Source organism: Lepisosteus platostomus, chromosome 5 (assembly GCF_059453375.1).
Source record: "Lepisosteus platostomus isolate fLepPlt1 chromosome 5, fLepPlt1.hap1, whole genome shotgun sequence".
Lineage (NCBI taxonomy): Eukaryota > Metazoa > Chordata > Actinopteri > Semionotiformes > Lepisosteidae > Lepisosteus > Lepisosteus platostomus.
In genome coordinates, this window is record NC_142615.1 from 17,546,352 (window position 1) to 17,565,337 (window position 18,986).

Genomic DNA, 18,986 nt, shown 5'->3' on the forward strand with positions numbered 1-18,986 from the left:
TAAAATTCCACACGTGAAGATGGTTTTCTTGGACATTGACTTAGGTACTTAAGTCTTTACTTGTTGTAGTTCCACACGAGTAAAACACACATTTCCTGCGAAGTTCAAGAGGGTTTGCGAAGAAATCCCATAAATTTTTAGCGAAGATTATGTTACATCGTAACAATCTGAAGCGCGTCCCTGCGTGTGCTTGAACCACCAGCTCTCTGTTTAATAGATGCACAGGGACACATTTTCACCATTCATACGTTTGTAGTTAAAGAAAATAAAATACCGGCATTTTCCTGCCAGCCGGCAGTATTTATTCTGCACTGACGAAGATTAATCAAGAACTTTATTTCATCTTTCGCAGGCTGTGATTTCCAGAAAAGGAAGTGAATACTTGTATTAAGCTAAATCAAGCCGACGGAGATGCACTGCCGTTGTTTTTCTCCACTTTTAAGTGGAGAAAATGGATAAGCAAGATTTGTATTTTATCTTTCAGAAGTTGCATGAATTTCTTGAAGTTCAGAAATAGCTTGTTCCAGAAAGGAAATGAACACTTGCTTCAAAGTAAATCAAGACGTATGTCTCTCTCGCTGTGTGTGCTCTTATCTGTCCATCTCTCTCCTCTTCTCTCTGGCAGTCTGTGTAGAGTATTTGAAGGGGATGTAACACCACATGGCAAAGAAGAAAAATTCTCAGAGGCAGAATAAAAAATCAATATTCTCCTGGTTCAGGGCTCACTGATCTGGCATCTGTGGGCTCTGTTCCAGGTCAGAAGCAAGACGTTTCTATTAACCCTTTCCAGGACCTCCATCCCTTCAGTATTACTGTCTTTACTGTATGTCAGCCTCCAAACATGTTTTATAAATATTTTATAACACAAGTGAGTGTGGAATTATCTTAGTATTTATGTAATAAACACCAGTAGTGACACTCTGATCAGTATATTGATTATTAGTAGCCAATGGTCCGATGGTTGTGTCTCCAATAGTGACCAGTTGACCAGTCTGTAGCTCTAAGCAGTGGAACTTTGATCACGCAGAAGACCTGTCTGTGTGTGATTCCACACCAGCCCTGGGATTCAGCTGCTCTCAGAAGTGTCTCACAGACAGTCTTATAAATTTACAATTAGATTAAGGCTTGTAACAGTTATACAGTTAATTTAAATCATCAGACCACCTATAGAAGAGAGCTGGGTGGAAATAAAACCAGTATACCCATTTTAACCTCCAGGATCAGGAGTCTGATCTTCCTGGCTCTTATACTCTGAAGATTCGTGTAAAACCCTTAAAAGCGCTCATTTCAGGGACTCGTGCTCGTTCTCTGCTGCTCCACACGGGAACGCTTTGTAACGCATTAATCTGCGAAGTAAACTATTTTTTTCCCTGTTTAATGAATTTCATTCTTTGTTTTGTTGCTCTCCTCCTTCTCCAACTGTTATGATTCGCTTCTCTCCACAGCCTGGTGTGTTTTCATTTAGAGATGTTATGTCTGTAAGAAAAGCCACCCCGGGCTCCGGACAGGAGTCTCCTCCAGCGGAGACGCGCTCTGCTCTGTCAGAAAGAGCGCTGTGACGTCACAGACACCAGCCAGAGCGCCGGGATCAGAGCGCGAAACCGCGGGAGGCGCACTGAGCGCACAGAGGAGAGTTATTGATCACTTATCTATCGACAACCAATTAATTCAACTGAAGAACCGTAGAATAAACGATTAACTTCACCGATTGGTTAGTACTGATTCTTTTCCCGTTCTTGACCCTGTTTTAAATATCTAGAAAACAGTCAATAAAGATCAATTACCATAGTGCGTTTAATGTTAATAATGTTCAATCTGAAATTAAACAATGATTATTCATATTATTATTTAGGTAACTGTATCCTAGAGCTTAGAAAATGATATTCCAAGTTGATAAATGTATGTAAATAACAGTTTAAATGCATTTTGTCCAGTGTTTATAAATCATAAGTATGGTAACCACGGCGACAGGCGCCACGTCACTGTGCGCGTCTAGGTGTCTCGCCTTCGTCACAAAGAGCGTTGTGACGTCATGGGTAGCAACTAATACTAATTCAAGTGTATTCATGTTAATATTAGAGAGTACAACTGGTAGTTTTCATGCTAGTGTTCATGTGAGTATTAATGATGATAGCGATGATAGCGATACTGATAGTTTTAGTTTTAATGTTCATATTCATGTTAATATTAATTATAATTATAGTGTTACTGAGTATTAACAGTAGTAGTAGTGTTTGTTTTAATGATAGCTTAACTGTTATTATAAGTAGTTTGTGTCAATGTTATTGATATTGATAGTGTATGTCTTAGTGATATTGTTATTGTTGTAATATGAGGAGTTATTTGTGTTAATGTTAGTTATCATGTATCTGTAGATACCTGTGTATGTGGTGTCTGTGCATGTGTGTCTGGAAGTGTGTGGTGTTTGTTAGTGTGTAAGCATGTGCGGTCTCTGAGTGTGTGGTGTCTATAAGTGTGTCTGTGAGTATTTGTAGTGTCTCTTTGTTTCTGTGAATGCATGCCTGTGAAAGTGTTTGTATGGTGTTTGTCTGTAAGTGTGTGGTGTCTGTCAGTGTGTAGTTGTATATTTGTAAGTGTATGTGTGGGTATGTAATAATAAGAAATTATTAAGAAAGTAAGAAATTGTTTTATTTCATAAACTGTAAGACATGAAGAGAGTTTACAGTTCGCATCCTTCGCTTTGTCTTTTAACTTAAGCATTCAGGATCCAAGCCCGTGTGCGGACGGTTGTGTTTCTTGAATCTCTTGTAGTCATCAAAAGTCGTTGTTTAGTCCTTCAGTTTTTTCTCGAATTTTCCAATGGATATTTTATACAATCCATACTCTTTTGAATTTTCCTTCACTTATGAAAAAAGTTCAAGGTGTTCTTGTCGCTGTGCTCCACATCTAGACGAGAGCACTTGCAACAGTACAGGACACACAGTGAGGAGTTCATGCAGCTTTCAGCTCAGTGCGGAGTCCAGAGGGAGGACTCGCTCGCTGAATGATCTCTCAAGAAATCCCGGGTGAGATTCAAAAGGTAAACCTGGCTCTCTATGAACACGAGCAAAGAGTTCTCACTCAACAGAAGATTGCGATGTGAGTACAGTAATATAAAACACCTGAAGATGCCAGGGATTGTAGCGCTGACATAAGAGATACTCACATAAAGTGCTTTAACTGACCATATTACAAATCTCAGGAAGTAAGGTCTTAAAACATTGCGCAGTAGTGGGATTTAAACACACGCCCCTGAGAGAGTGGAGCCTAAAATCCAGCATATTAGACCATTCAGCCACTACCTCTTGCCCCTTCTCCTTTCCTCTCGTTGCTGAGTATAGGTGCCTTCATGAAATTGAGCCAGGTTTGAATCCCAGCCAATGCATCTCCAAATCTTTTCAATTGAATCTGTGATCCTGTAGCACATCCTCTGAAACCAGCAATCGAAATTGGAAACGTCTTCTTCAACACTGAAAAGCTCAATTAGGATGAAGCAGTAATACACAGGACAGCAGTACCATATGTGTTCTTGATTGATTCAGACTCGTTCTCAGTGGTTCTTGCTCACCAAATATCTTAAAAGCTGAGGAAGAAAGCTACGAAAAATATTAATCAAAATACAAAATAATAATCATTATTAACCAGAAACAGCAGAAAAACTGGTCACAATTGTGATTATGTCGCTTCTCTGCTTCAGCAAGGTCAATAAAGGACTCTCTGAAAGTAGTAAAGGACTCGCTCGCTGAATGATCTCTCAAGAAATCCCTGGTGAGATTCAACAGGTGGCTTCTTCAAAAGCCACGACAAGTCTGAAGACTTTCTCTGAATTTCCTGAATATAACGTTAAATTAGTTCAAATAATTTGGTAGTTAACACAACTAAATGCTTTGGAGGTATATCTAAAACAGCAGAGCAAGACTTCAGGCACTTCGAGTATGCATGAATTAATTGTGTAAACCTGGATCTATATAATCAAGAGTTCTCTTGTTCATAATATCTTTTTATATTTGTTAATTGAATATATCAAATGAGTATATCTGTTATATTTTTGAATGGGATGGGACTGTACACTGGTGGTTCCCAAGGGAAAACGGGGTTATTGAGCCATTGGACATTCAGAGATTATATGTTGTGTGGGCGAATGTAACCGTGTGCGAAAGTAAAAAAATCCTCTTAGATGATCAAAGAATAAGTTGGGTGGGTGAATGTAACTGTGCTCTAACAATCCTCTTAGATGAAGCGCTACAGATGCAGCCCGTGAAAGTGTATAAGACTTACAATTATAGTACTGCTGACACAAATGGAGCCTCTACATCAGACAGAAAAGGCAATGTGTTCGTTTAATCGTGTGAAGGATCTCCTTTTGAATCTGTCTCATTCATCAATGGAAATAGTATCCATTAGAATATGATACATGTTCACCTTCAACCCCGCAGCTGCCAGACCTGCTTGTTTTGGGACTATTTGCAATGAGTATCACATTAGTAGGTATGTGTCCTTAAAAATGTAAGGGACATTCAGTTATATACAAACGGGACAGAGACAAAGTAATAATCCTATTTTAACATGTCCTGCATTTTAACTTATTGAACAGATAAATTGAAATGTTCTGATTCAGAGCCCCTGCAGTTCGTGCACCACAACAATGCTCCTGAGCCCCGCACTGAGCACACGATCAGCTGAGCTCTGACTTTGTTCAGCACGACTCTTTGTTGCGGTTGAGCTCAGAGCTGGAGATGATCTCCATATTCTACCACACTAACTAGTCCTAAACATAGTACATAGTAAACATAGTAAACATAGTAAAGCACACTCTGAATCGATCCGAATATTTGATTTCCAGGATCAATTTAGGCAACAACAGGCAACGTGGCGCTTCTCCAGCAAAGCATTTCTTAGTTTTGTGAACTACTGGTGCTTTAAACACACTGACCTATGAAACTAATCAGGATGGCCGAGTGGTCTAAGGTGGCAGACTCAAGGACTCCTGTCTTTCTGTTGCTTGGGTGTTCTGCTCTCTGAATAGAGGCGTGGGTTCAAATCCCATTCCTGACAGCTCTGTCATTTTTCCCGTCTTGTTGTGCTCGCTGACAACGACAGGAAGAGGAAAACGGAGAGAACGGTTTGTGGGCACATGGTGGGCAGGGAAATGCTTCATGAGCACTTACACATTATTAGCAGAAAGTCAAATAAGCTTTGATTTCTGCCTTAAGAACTGTTTGGCGTGGCTGTAATCGAGTAAAGATTTACGGCCAAGGTATGCATTCAAAGGTGAAACACCGAAATATAAATCCAGAAGATTTATTAAAACATATGGTTTTCCTTGCGGTTTCTCCTGTATTTAATTAAATGTGGCATGTGAAATCAACCTGTAGCCCTACAGAATGCAGAGTGACAGCTTCCCGTGAGGAACACACGTGTCTTCCCTCTGTTATGACCTTCATACACTCCTCTTTACATTAAGCACTCCTCTTAACTCTTAGCACAACATTAAAGTTTCACAGACAGAAGCAGTACGCCAGCACAACCGATATTAAAACACAGTACGATTTGCACTGACTGGAAAGTGATCAGCAGACGTTATGCTTGTTCCCTGCATAACGCTAAAGGTGGCAAAGCGCATTTGGGTTGAGAGGATGCAATACAGCTTTTGTTTCCTGCCTTGATGTCAAGCTGAAAGTATCTCTAAAAACTTTGCTTAGGTTCTCAAGAGACTGTCAAAACACAATTCCACTGATTGCTTTCCAATTCAGAAGAAAATGGGTCACAGAAGCATCTGGTAGCAGGAGGATTTAAACCCACGCCCCCAAAGACACTGGAGCTTTAATCCAGGCACCTAAGACCGCGTGGCCACATTACTTCCTAAACCTCTCTCTATGTCTCATTACTTGTTCGTAGAAAGCCAGGTGGCTTTCTGAAAACTCTACTGTCCAGGCAAATGTACATGCTGATCTACGGGGCTCTTTTCTACACTGAGCTGCTCATTTGAAATCCAGAAGGCAACACAGATGCGCTCCTATACCAAGAGTCAAGCCTAGACCGCCTGGGTGAAAAACCAGGAAACCTAAGCACTAAACCATACTAACAGAGTTTGAAAAGGAGCTCTGTAATATTCACAAATACTAAGACAAGGTATAAATACTCCATAGGTTTAAGATTCAGGAATATGAATTGGAGTTTACAATTGGAGTTTTTATGTTTCGTATGATTTAGCGACTTTTTTACAATGTGTAAAAAAAACAACACACCTAAATGACAAAGCCACAGAGAAAAACAAATTGTGTTTTAAGTAATTTTAAAGGCTCGAGATAACATTGCACTATAAACGCAAATGTTTGTCTTCTTTGTGGCGCTTACTTTTTGTTGCTTTAATGAATTTCATATAGTTTATTTCTGACATAAGACATAACAAGCTTGTGTATTTATGACAAAAAAGCAGGGCAACAATTTCCATCGACCTTTAACTTGAAATTGTTAAAAAGTAAGTTAAATGCACATTTAACTTAATAAATATATTTTCTCATATAATTGTGTGTTTTTTGTCTAAAACTCCTTCATGAATGGTTTAACAGACACTTTGCATAATTAAAAAAAATATATATTTACGAATTATAACGTTTTATACAATAAAGTTTTATTGTGAACATTAACCCTGTTTATCGATATCACCAGTACAGTTCTGGATTTTATTCTGCCTTCCTATGCACATATGAATTTTCTTTCACACAACAGCTCGCATGTGTGGTACTGTAGCTGATAAGCACCAGGGAGAAAAAGAATGTTGTTGGGTTTTAAATGATAAACCATTTGCATGTATACAATGCGTTGTCGCAGACACTGGGACAACCTCTGTTTAAACACCTGTCGTTTTCTCTAATATTGGCTCCTGTGTTTCGATCCATTTGTGAGAGGAGAAGACACTGAAAAAGTCACGTGAAAGTGGATTTTGCACCTGTGCCAGTGCTGTAGTGGTATCATACAGACACCCATACAAATCCATCACATGCTGGAAGCTCTGGAAGGCAACGTAAAATATTGCTCTGTCCGTTGGTGGATTAGGTATGCACGTTTTTTTCAATGTAAAATGCAATGTACAAAAATCAAATTTGATTCAAAATCGATTAATGTAAAAACCGATAAAGATAATGTTTTTATCTAGTTTTATCTATATCTAGTTTTTCAAAGGTCTATTTAAAAAAAATGTTTATCGCGATTGTGAAAGTTAGAGAAGGTGTACCAGCGCGTGCCTACATATCGCCAGCTTCAGTCTCGCCTGTAGCTGCGAGAAGGTTAAAAGCACACAAGTGATCTGTCTTTCATCAAACTAATTGCTGGATTAGTAGGAGGCAGAGCACAATCCAGCAGTTGTAGACGGTGCTCGGGGAAGAGCTAATTCTGTTTTCAGCACAGGAAGCAAGAATAAGCTCAGTCCGGCTCCCAGCAGAATCCATTCTTGTTTGGATACTGACAGACTGGGCGTCTGAGGCTCTTTGGATCGCAACGTGAAAAAAATAAATAAAAAAAAACAATTGCTCACATCGTGTGACTTCCACGAGAGGAAGGGAATATATCACTTAAAAAAATCAGAACTGAATATTTGGCCTCATACTTATAAAATTATTAAAATAATAATTAAAATATCAGATTGTGTTTCTGCAACATTTCGTGCACAGTACGCTGTATTTAACAATAAAACAAGAGTCGCAACGAGGCCTTTCCACGCAATCTGGGGTATTTTCCCCTTTTATATTTTTGCCACTTTATATCGAACCTGTTATACTCCCAAAAGTGCAGAGTAGCTTGTAAATAAAAATGTACAATTCACCGCTGGTATAAACAGATTGTGTGTATATAAACAGAAAGTGTGCCGGGGTTACCTTTGTAAGCATTTGTTTAAAAACACAAAAACTACAAACTTAATAATATAACGATACAAAATCAATACCAAATCATAAAGCCAATTAAGTACTTATCCTTTGAATCAAGCATTCTGTTGGGGTGGCATTCTAATAACTGTTGGGGTGGCCCAACCAGTTATTAGATTTAGGGGGCAAACACTTTTTCACACAGGGCCATATAGGTTTGGATTTTTTTTCCCTTAATAATAAAAACCTTCATTTAAAAATTGCATTTTGTGTTTACTTGTGTTATCTTTGTCTAATATTTCAATTTGTTTGATGATCTGAAACATTTCAGTGTGACAAACATGCAAAAAAATAAGAAATCAGGAACTTTTTCACACCACTGTATCTACAAAAAAAAACAAGACATTTGTATATACTTTTGAATTACAAAGCAGACAGAGTAGTCCCTGAATTCAAAGATCAGATCTTGGCCAAAACAAGACAATCAGACAGTAGCTGAATTCGGAACAAGAGCTTCTGCTTCGTGGTTTATTGAGCTTTGGATCAACGTCTGAGTGAAAATGATTTGCTATTTTAACTCTTTCGTTAAAGTATACAAAAAGCACCTTCCTTCAAGCCGGATACGAACTAGTGACATAAGAATTCGCAACTGTTCCTACTACAATCCTCCACTCCACCACCTGAGCTATTAGGCACTTCTCTCTGGCACATACTGCCGAATATAGTGAAATGTTTTAGGTGATTTAGATCACAGTTCCACATCAAGTTTTTAACTTGTTTCCTTAGTCTTGTTTACCTTGAATTTAAGCCACAAATCAGGTTTCTACAGTATGAACTTCCGGAGATATTACAAAATGTTTGATGGGGCATCAATCATTCCAGGCAGATATTGACACCTTTTTTTCTCGAGGGATCATATTAAACATTTCATTAGGATCGAGAGGAGGATCACCATGAGACACAAAACTGTTTCTTTTTGTCTTTATTAGAAAGTAGCGTTTGTGCTATATTAATAATATTTTCGTTGAAATATAGAAGTTGTAATTTTTAAAACTTATATTTGAATCGAAATGTGGTTTTGAGTTCATGTAATTAGTTTGTTTGTCATTACAATATATATATATTGCCGTGTTACCAGAATTTGTAGCTTTAATACTTGTGTTTTTTTATGATGATTAGCCATTTGCTTATTACAATATTGTATATAATGTAAAATTTGAACTACATATTTTTCATGTGTGAATAATTGTATATTTTAAGAATAAATTTCTAAAACAAATCATTGGCTTTATTTACTAGTTTCTACACCTATAAAATCTATCTTTGATGTTTCTTTGGTGTCTGTGAGCGTGTGTCTATGAGTATGCTTAGTGTCTTTTTGTTTCTGTGAATGCATGACTGAGAATGTGTATGGTTTGTTTCCATGAGTGTGTGGTGTCTGTTAGTGTGTAGTTTTATATTTGTAAGTGTATGTGTGGGCATGTCTGTCAGTGTGTGTAGTGTCTATGTGAGTATTAATGATGATAGCATTACTGATAGTTTTAGTTTTATCATCATGTTAGTTTTCATGAGAGTATTACTGTTATTATAAGTATTATTAGTCTAGTAGTAGTTTTTGTCAGTGTTAGTAACAATGATAGTGTAAGTTTTGGTGATAGTGTTACTGTTGTAATATTAGCAGTATCTGCATTAGTGTTAGTTATAGTGTACCTGTACCCAAGAGTGTATGCGGTGTCTATTTGCATATATAGTATCTATTTGTGTATCTGTGAGTCTGTGAGTGTACATATGTGAGTGTGTGAGTGTCTTATTGTGTGTATAAATGTGTGATGTGTCTGTGAGTGTAAATGTGTGTGAGAGTGTAGGTGTTTATCTATCAGTGTGTGTGTAGGTGGGCTTGGGTTCCACTGGTGTGTCTGACAGAAGTGACCCATCACCAGGTGTTGAGTTCCAGAGCCACTTGCAAATAAAAACACTTTCTAGAGTCCTGCCCAATGTCCAGAGAGCTGTGTCCTCTGTTTTTATCAGTATTAGTAATAATGACAGAAGTAATTACCACGCAAATGATTAACCAAAACAGACATCAGAAAATATCGCCTTTGCAATGATGTCACTCCTATTCTTCATGAATTTTCTTTAATGACAGGACATTTCTGTGTCTGAGTGCCTGCTGCGAATAGTGTGACAAGCAATTTCTTTCCAATATTTTCTAGTTCAGTTATTTATCGCATATGAAATATTATTCTCAAAAAGAATATTTTACCTGCAAAGTCACAGTGAAACTACTACGGCGAATGAACTTTTTATGGGTGGAAAACATTCAAAAGACTTAATGCTCCAGGGAAGGCTTGAACACAAAACCTCATTATAACTCCACTGTGTACAGCTACATGCATACCACACACTAACCATCTGTGCCACTGGACCTCTGTAAGGCAGGCTCCTACACCGATTGTAAAACTGGCACAAATGTAGGGCGAACTATGGGGTTTTGGCTGTGGATACATCTCCACATGGGGGAAAGGGACAGTAAAATAGTAAGGTAAATAAAAGATACTGAAATATACAGTATGTGCTCACTGTAATGTAGGAAGAGGTGGTCAACAAGCAAAACAGCTTTGCGGATAATCTGAAGGGGACATTGTTTTGTGTCAATTAGCCCACGGATTTCACTTCATGTGCCTTAAGCTGTGCAATTTGTATGATTGTTGAATGAGATTGGTTTCTTCACAAGCCTGGTCAATTGCCAGTGGAGAGCTTCACGATGCACACCTTCATGAAGACTCTTTCTTCATGAAGACTTTAAGATTTCATTGTCAAGTCGCCTCCTTTGCATACAATAGTAGCACTAACACTTAGAGAAAGGATAAGAAGTGGCTTTTATCAAGTGATTGCAGGTTGTTTGACTGAGGATCCTTGTGTGCTGAACTGGCCTCTGGAGAAGTGTAGTGCAGTAAAAGAGATTTGTGTCACTCAAGACTGTAAAGGAACAGAACAATACAATTACAATACTTTTATGAGAGTAAATAATACTGGTGCATCACAGTTCTTATAATGGTGAAAATAGGAGCACCTTCTCTACATTTTTGACTGAAGTATTTAAACGGCAAGAAATACTATCACTATGCAATTAATTAATGCAGTTGAGCTCCTCTAAATGTTCTAGTCTGATGAAACAATGTATAGAATTAGGTGACAATATCGGAATTAATTCAAATGCACAAGATTAATTTTCAGCTGCAAAAATACGCTCGAAAATATTTTACAAGAAAGAAACCTTACATTCACCCTCTACATTAGCAGAGAACAGTAGGACAGTTAGTTAGTTTCACTGAGGCTGATCTTTTCGGACTTCAATGAGTCTTCCGACTTGTCGTAGCTGTTGAAAAAGCACCTGTTGAATCTCAACCAAGATTTCCTGAGAGATCATTCACGGAGCGAGTCCTCCCTCTGGACTTCGCACTGAGCTGAAAGCTGCGCGAATTCCTCACTGTATGTCCTGTACTGTTACATCCGTTCTTGTGTACGTGTTATCTTGTGTTATCTACGTGTAGAAATGTGACAAGAACACATCGAACTTTTTCCATATGTGAAGGAAAATGCTAAAGAGCCTGAAAACTTTGAACATTTAAGTTTGCGTGCTTTATATACTGTATATTCTTTACTTTACTTTACATACTTGGGGCGGAGCAGTGGCTCTGTGGCTAAGGATCTGTGCCTGTGGCTGGAAGGTTGGTTGTTCAAATCCCTCTGCTGGCAGAGGAATCTTACTCAATTGGGCTCCTGAGCAAGTCCCTTAACCCCAACTGCTCTAGGGCACCATACAATGGCAGATCCTGTGGTCTGACCCCAGTCTCTCTCCTTATCTGTGTCTCATGGAGAGCAAGCTGGGGTATGCAAAAAGATCATTTCTAATGCAATAAATTGTAAGGGGTTAATAAAGTGATGTTATTATTATTCCTTACAGCAGAGCAAGCAAATTGTTACAAAAAACACCAGCTAATGTCCACCAGTTGAATTAACATTAATATACTGTAAGGTGCTGTTACTTGGGAGTGTTAATCCAGAGATAAATTAAACAAATGGCATTTATAGCTCTAAAGAGGTTAACATAGATGTCTGTAACAGATCTTTTCAGTTCATTGCTGTTCCTCTGACTTGGTGAGCCTGTGGAATTTTAAAAGCATTTTGCTTGCCTCTCATGTGGTCTGTGTACAAGTCCATTAAGAGCCGCACTATCACTGTCGTGTGTGGTCCTACACAACTACACAGCTATCTACTGGAGTCGTCTTCTGTCCGTTGCAGTTGAGAACAGATTTAATATGGAGCTGCGCAGAAATTTCTGCTGCAAATATCGCTGTAGAACTAGCCCGTGCACAACAACGAAGAGAAAAAGAAATACCACAGGGTTGCCCATAAGAGGGAAAAATAGATATCAATTGTTCAAACAATTACAACACTCTTCCTCTTACAGTGGTCTCATGTTATTTTTCTTGCCATAAGAACAGTGGGATTGTTCAACTGTATTGTTCCCCAAATGGTTGAATAATAATAATAATGATAATAATACTGGTGGTAGCTGATGGTTCTTGTCCGTGGCCGAGTGACCTGTGCGAATAAAGTATGTTGATTTATTCTCCACAAGGCATCACTTTAGCAATTCAAAGAGCGTGGGTTTTAACCCATTCAGTGCTTATTTCAACTAATGCCATGTTCCTTTTTCTAGGTCTTCAAATAGTTTACAATGTAGAGGTATCTTTAGTAATAAGAAAAAGATGCACCTCGGAGATCCATCTCACAAAAGCAAAGACTTCTTAAAGTGCACTTATGAGCTGTAGAACCTGAAGGAGTTCTCTCTCCTAGATATTAAACATGCAGATAATGAAATCAGTGATTTATGATTTCTGCAACCTTCCAATAAATACATCTAAGACATGTAACAAGCCCATTGTGCAGCTCCAGTGGCACAGTTGGTCAGTGCATTGTACTTATGTCACAGTACATAGTGAAGTCATGCTGAGGTTGTGAGTTCAAGCCTGCAGTGGTTTTGCCTGTGATTTCAGCTGCAGAAACTTTTTGTTGGATTTAGGTTGGTTCTTCTGTTACTTTTCCGCTCGATGGAGCTGTATTAATGCAGGCACACCTGCTTCCTCTGCATTTTATTTTATCGCTGCTCACAAACCAACATACTGCAGACACCTCTGATACTGTCACTGCTTGTGGGCCACGTGTTCCTGCTGTCAGCCTGCTATACCATGCTCATGCACGTCTAGAAACATTACTGCTCTAGTACAAGAGCGAAAGACTAAACGGAATCGCACCCACTTTGAAAAAATCACGTTTGACAAACCATAGGATGACAAGAATGGGATTCTTTGGTTGTTTGAGTACATAAATCAAAGACACTGTGTTCAGCATATTCACATCAGGCACTCGGACAGAGATAAACCCAGAGAAATTCTTCTCACATTTTAATCTGTAACTGCAGGATTCAACAAATTGTTAATTATCTCAACTTCACTTACAATTTTTAAACAATTTACAAAGCCCACAGTGGATGACATTTGGTTCCGGCACACATCAGTTGCTTGGAATATCATTGTAATATTTAATTTGCTTTCCCGTCACACCACTTTTATTAATAATGAAGTTTATCAATACACGTTTGTTTAAAACATGTCATTTATTATTGATACAGTTTCATTCTGTCTTTATTAGGAGCTGTATCACAGCTAATGCATGTAAAGCCTTAAGTATGTGATAGTGAGAGTTCAGTTATCCCAGGGTGTGATGCGAACTGCAATTTAGTAAATACATATTTTAATAGAGTGTAAATCTTCAAAGTGTTCTGTCACTTCAAAAGCAAATTACAGGAGCAGGGATTGAACCCACATAGACATTTGCTTATTGAGCTTAAGTCCAACACCTTAGCCACTCAGCCATCCCTAAAAACAAATCCAGCTCTCTGTTACACAGTTCATTGAATATATTTGTTCATTGAATATATTAATTTAATATATTTGTTATATTTGTGAATGGAATGGGACTGTACACTGGTGGTTCCCAGGGGAAAACAGGGTTATTGAGCCATTGGGTATTCTGAGAATAAATTGGGTGGGTGAATGTAACCGTGTGGTAAAGTAAAACAGTCTTCTTAGATGAAGCCCTACAGATGCAGTCCCTGAAAGTGTATAAGACTTAAAATTTATAGTACTGCTGACACACATGGAGCCTCTGCATCAGACCGAAATAGCAATGTGATCGCTTAATTGTGCTGAGGATCTCCTCATGAATCTGTCTCATTCATCAGTGGAAATAGAAGCCATCACTGTAAACTTGGACGTGATGTTCCACAGTGTGCCTTTCCTCTTGTTGTATTCAAGAGTACTCACTGTGTGAGCTCCTCACTGCGTTTCCTTTTCTTTTCCTGTGATTTTCTACGTGGAGTGTGGTGACAAAATAGTCTTGAACATTTTCGGTTTGTGAAAGGAAACACTAAAGAAAATACAAGTGATTAACTTTTAAAATATCGACAGTACAGCTAGAAGAGTGGAAGATAAAATACGATTTATAATTAAATTCACTATACACTTAAGGAAAACACAAACGCCCGAACAGGGACTTGAACCCTGGACCCTCAGATTAAAAGTCTGATGCTCTACCGACTGAGCTATCCAGGCTCTGGACGGTGAATGATACTGTCGTGATCCTCGCAAGTCACATGTCTCTTCTTGTGCCGAAGCGCAGTCATACAGTACCTGACCCGTCTGGAATATCTACTGACAGACTTTATCCAGAAGCAACGGCACCACTCCCAGTAGAATGAGTGAGAAATACAGCATGACATGGGGAGGTAAGGGGCTCCCACAATTCATCTTTCCTCACATTACTGATTTTTTCAATAGCATTTTGACCTTTTTTCACATTCAGATTTTTTCGCATTTAATAAGATCTTTTAATCAACAACATTAAGAACGAAAACAAATGGAACATTTTTTGGAACAACAATTAAAAAAACTTTCAATGCCTTAGTTCTATAAGTGTGCACACTTTTGTTAAAATTCAATAAATAGTGTAAGAAAACCGGCTCAGGGACGCCAAATATGTAATCATAGTGGCTCTCTGAAGGCACCAGTTCTGTAGGGTTTGGGCATTTACTGAGACAATTATTAATTGTAGCAGTAAATCACAAAGTTGATTCTTTTGATGGCTTTAGAATCCAACCATGCGACATAACTCAAACAACGCACACACACAGGTACTAATACACGAGGATACATTTATTAATACATAGAATATGCATATAAACCTAACAGATCTTATCGAGAGGGTTATCAGAATACAAAAGGTATATTCGGTCAGTTACAAAGAGTTACACATATCAAGAGGACATACGTTCAGTATATCATTCATTAAGACCGTTTCATAAATGAACTTGGTTATAACTTCTACATTAGATACTCAAAACAAGTACATAACTCTTAGGAATTAAATTGATATCAACTGGTTGGGATAACAATTGAATTCTCGAGCAGTAATGCAATGAAGTTGAATACTCATCCAATCTCTGGGGATTCAGATCTCCTGCGGACTCAAAGAAACAGTTGGAGGCTGTTGCTGTCCAATCAGCGCTCTCTGGCTGCGTGCCAGGCTGTGCTGTGCAGCTTGTGACGGTGCGCTGCTGATGCTCATTGTTGGTTTTAACTAGCAAAGTTGTGCACAGGAGAAAAGATGACTGTGGGTCCCAGCAAGTCAGGAAGAGGACCGGTTCGTTCCTGATGAAGAGCTAGTTCTGAATAGTGATTCAGCTGTCCACAGGTCCAACCTGTCCACGAGGCCTGCTGCTGGTAACTCTCTGGCAACCTCCACTCTAGACTCTTAGAACAAAGGAAAGTTCTGGCACTCGGAAACACTGGCCGTTCCGTGGTTGTCCGGGCTAAGTCTCAGGATGGTCAGGAGGCACGCTGCGAGAATGTCCTGCCCTTGGGAGCCTTCTGCTCCTGGGCCGTCTTGCCCTGGAATTCTCCTTTGAATTCCCTTTAGAACAGTCCACTGAATTCTCCTGAATCCCTTCTGAATCTCACCGAATCTTCCAGGCTCTCTGTGTTGCCTGTTTTTACCTGGAGGAACTTCAGCTCATTGATTGGCTGAAAGTTCCATGGGCATCAGAGTCCCACGTGGGTTACTCGGCCCTACCAGTCCCTGATTGGTTGATCAAGGTGAGATATGAGTCACTTACCCCTGACACTTAGTAATGCAGTCCAGATGTCCATCTGGCACTCCCTAGACAGATAGGCGCCAATGGATGACCATTGATCATGACAGCCAGGCTTAGCTAAGTGCATCCCCCTTTGGGAGCTGTCCTTATCAAACCTTAAATCAGCTTGCATGAATAGTTTCTCTGTGGCTGCACCACAGAGATGAACAGAGAAATGGGGCCTCATTTGGGAAGCTCAGAAACACTTAATTCTGCCTTATTATTAAGCCTCGCCGCTACAATAGTCTATCAGCAGCAAGAAATTATTCCGAAAGTAAGATTTTTTTATATTATAAACTGTAAGACACGAAGAGAGTTTACAGGTCGTATCCTTTGCTTTGTCTTTTAAATTAAGCGTTCGGGATTCAAACCTGTGTTCGGACTGTTGTGTTTCTTGAATTTCTTGTAATCATCAAATGTCGTTGTTTGGTCCATCAGTTTTTTTCTCAGTTGTACAATGGAATTCGCGTAGTTTTCAGCTCAGTGTGGAGTCCAGAGGGAGGACTCGCTCACTGAATGATCTCTCAAGAAATCCCGGGTGAGATTAAAAAGGTGTCTTCTTCAACAGCCACGACACGTCTGAAGACCTCTGGATTTCCTGAATATGACATAAAATTAGTTCAAATCATTTGGTAGTTAACAGAACTAAATGCTTTAGAGGTACATTTAAAACAGCAGAGCAACACCGTAGCACTTCGAGTGTGCCTGAGTTTAATTGTGTGAACTTGGCTCTCTATGAACATGAGCAAAGAGTTCACATTCAACAGAAGATTGCAATGTGAGCACAGAAATATAAAGCACCTGGAGATGCCGGGACCTCATACATGCAAAGCATGTGCTCTACCACTGAGGTATATCCCCAACAGACTTATTAACAGAACTGAGATGTGCTGATGCTCTCTGAACACAATCCACCACTAACGAAGGATGCCTGCAGTTTCCCACTTTTGTGTTTCCTCTACTACAGAGTAAATTCATAGGAATGAAGAAATAAGGAAGGAAAAATAACCGCATCGAAGCTTCCAGAGATTGGTTAAAATGAATCTGTTATTTTTATATCCAGTCACACGGGCGACGATGATTGATTTATCGACGGGGAGTGCTTTTTTACCTCCTCACTCGACTACCTTGATTAAACTACGCATAGAACAACAGCAGTACAGATGATTTTCATGGACCGACTTGTTTTGTACAACTCGAGTGATAAAGTCCTGTCTGCAAATATTGTAGAAGAACGAAAAAGGGCGAAACAACGCTCCAACCACAGGAATGGTAACAGGAAGGATCATGTTATTTAATATGTCCTTTGGAGATGCCTTGTCAACGCACACAGGCGTTAGAGCTGGATAAATAATTGATAGTGGTGTTTGTAAACAATCATGAAACATGTTATTTCTAAACCAGGAAGAAAGGAGCAGACTTAAACTTTAAGAGACAGAAACAACACCTTATCACAGCTAACATTAATTAAAATGACATCACAATAAAAGAACGGAGCCTTGAGTGAATCAAATTAGTTTTCATTGGACGTCTGTCTCGTCATAACTTTGTAGGTGAGAGGGAGGATTGCGGAAATGTGCCGGTGTTTCTCAGAAGTGAGTTGGTGGTATAGGTGCCTTCTAAATAATTGAGCCGGGTTTGAATCCCGGTAAGTGCATCCCCAAATCTTTTCAAGAAAATCTGTGATCCCGTAACATATCTTTTGAAACTAGCATTCAAGGTAGGATACGTGTTCTTAAATACCAAAAAACAGATCTCTGTACACAAGACAGCAGTGCGATCTTAGAATTCCTGTGTTGTTGACGGATTCAGACTCCTTCTCAGAGGTCTTTGCTCACCAAATAACTTTGCAGCTGAGGAAGAGCACCCCGGAAAATACCAAACACAACCAGCGAGCGTGTTGGTTGCTCTTGCTCTTAATGCAAGGAGCTGTTTTTTTTTAATCATTATTAACCAAAAACAGCAGCACAGGTAGGTCGCATTTGTGATTATGTCACTTCTCTGCTTCAGCAAGGTCAATAAAAGACTCTGAAAGTAGTAAAGCAAAACTGAACTCAAAATCATATTAGGAATTCTGAGCGAAATATCCATACAGGTAATCCAATAAGAATGTTGAAATATTTGAATATCATCTCTCTATATATTTCGCTGCTTTTTACCAGGAGTAAAACTATTGGATTGAAGGAATGCTAACCGCTGGGTTAAAATGTATAGTTGTTATTTGGAGAAATCTGTAAACTTGTGATCTTATATGTTTTAAAAGACAGCACAAGAAAAAACGACAGTGCTGATTATTTTCCGGAGGCGGAGCACTGATGACCTATCCGAGCTGATTGATAAAGCTCACCCAGTGGATACTCTAGCAGAACGTCAAAGAACATTCACCTCTGTATCCAAAGAAACCACAGGAACAACATCAGGAAGCACAATCAATTCCCCTTTTAAATCTTTCCTGTAAGGTATGCTATGTGAATTCATGAAGTTAATCCTCTGATCTCTTTTGATCACGAACAAAGAACTTCTAATGGAGCGCTATGTTCAAAGATTTAATAAGCTTTACCCCTGCCAACGATTCGGCGTGAAGAATTAAAAGTTTCACAGACAAAAGCAGCTCACCACCATAACCAATATTCAATTTACTTGCCGGTACACTATCATGTGCACTGCCTCAAAAGTGATCTCGGCAGATGTTGTTCCCTACATAAAGCTGAACGTGCCAAAGAGAATTTCTGTTGAGAAAACAAAATATTTTTTCTGCCTTGATGTTAAGCCTGTCTTTTAGAAAGTCTATCTCTAAACACCTCCCGCAGCCTAACAAAAAGCGCTTTTACTGATCGTATTGCAGGTCTTAAAACACTAACATT

At 39.0% G+C, this 18,986-nt stretch overlaps 2 non-coding genes across 2 annotated transcripts; one reads left to right on the top strand and one right to left on the bottom strand.

Moving 5' to 3' along the window:
- Positions 1-4,944: 4,944 nt before the first annotated feature.
- Positions 4,945-5,055, top strand: trnal-caa (transfer RNA leucine (anticodon CAA)). Its single transcript has 2 exons — positions 4,945-4,982; positions 5,010-5,055. It is a non-coding gene; the product is annotated as a tRNA-Leu (tRNA).
- Positions 5,056-14,472: 9,417 nt separating this feature from the next.
- On the bottom strand, positions 14,473-14,545 carry trnak-uuu (transfer RNA lysine (anticodon UUU)). The gene has a single exon. It is a non-coding gene; the product is annotated as a tRNA-Lys (tRNA).
- Positions 14,546-18,986: the final 4,441 nt, after the last annotated feature.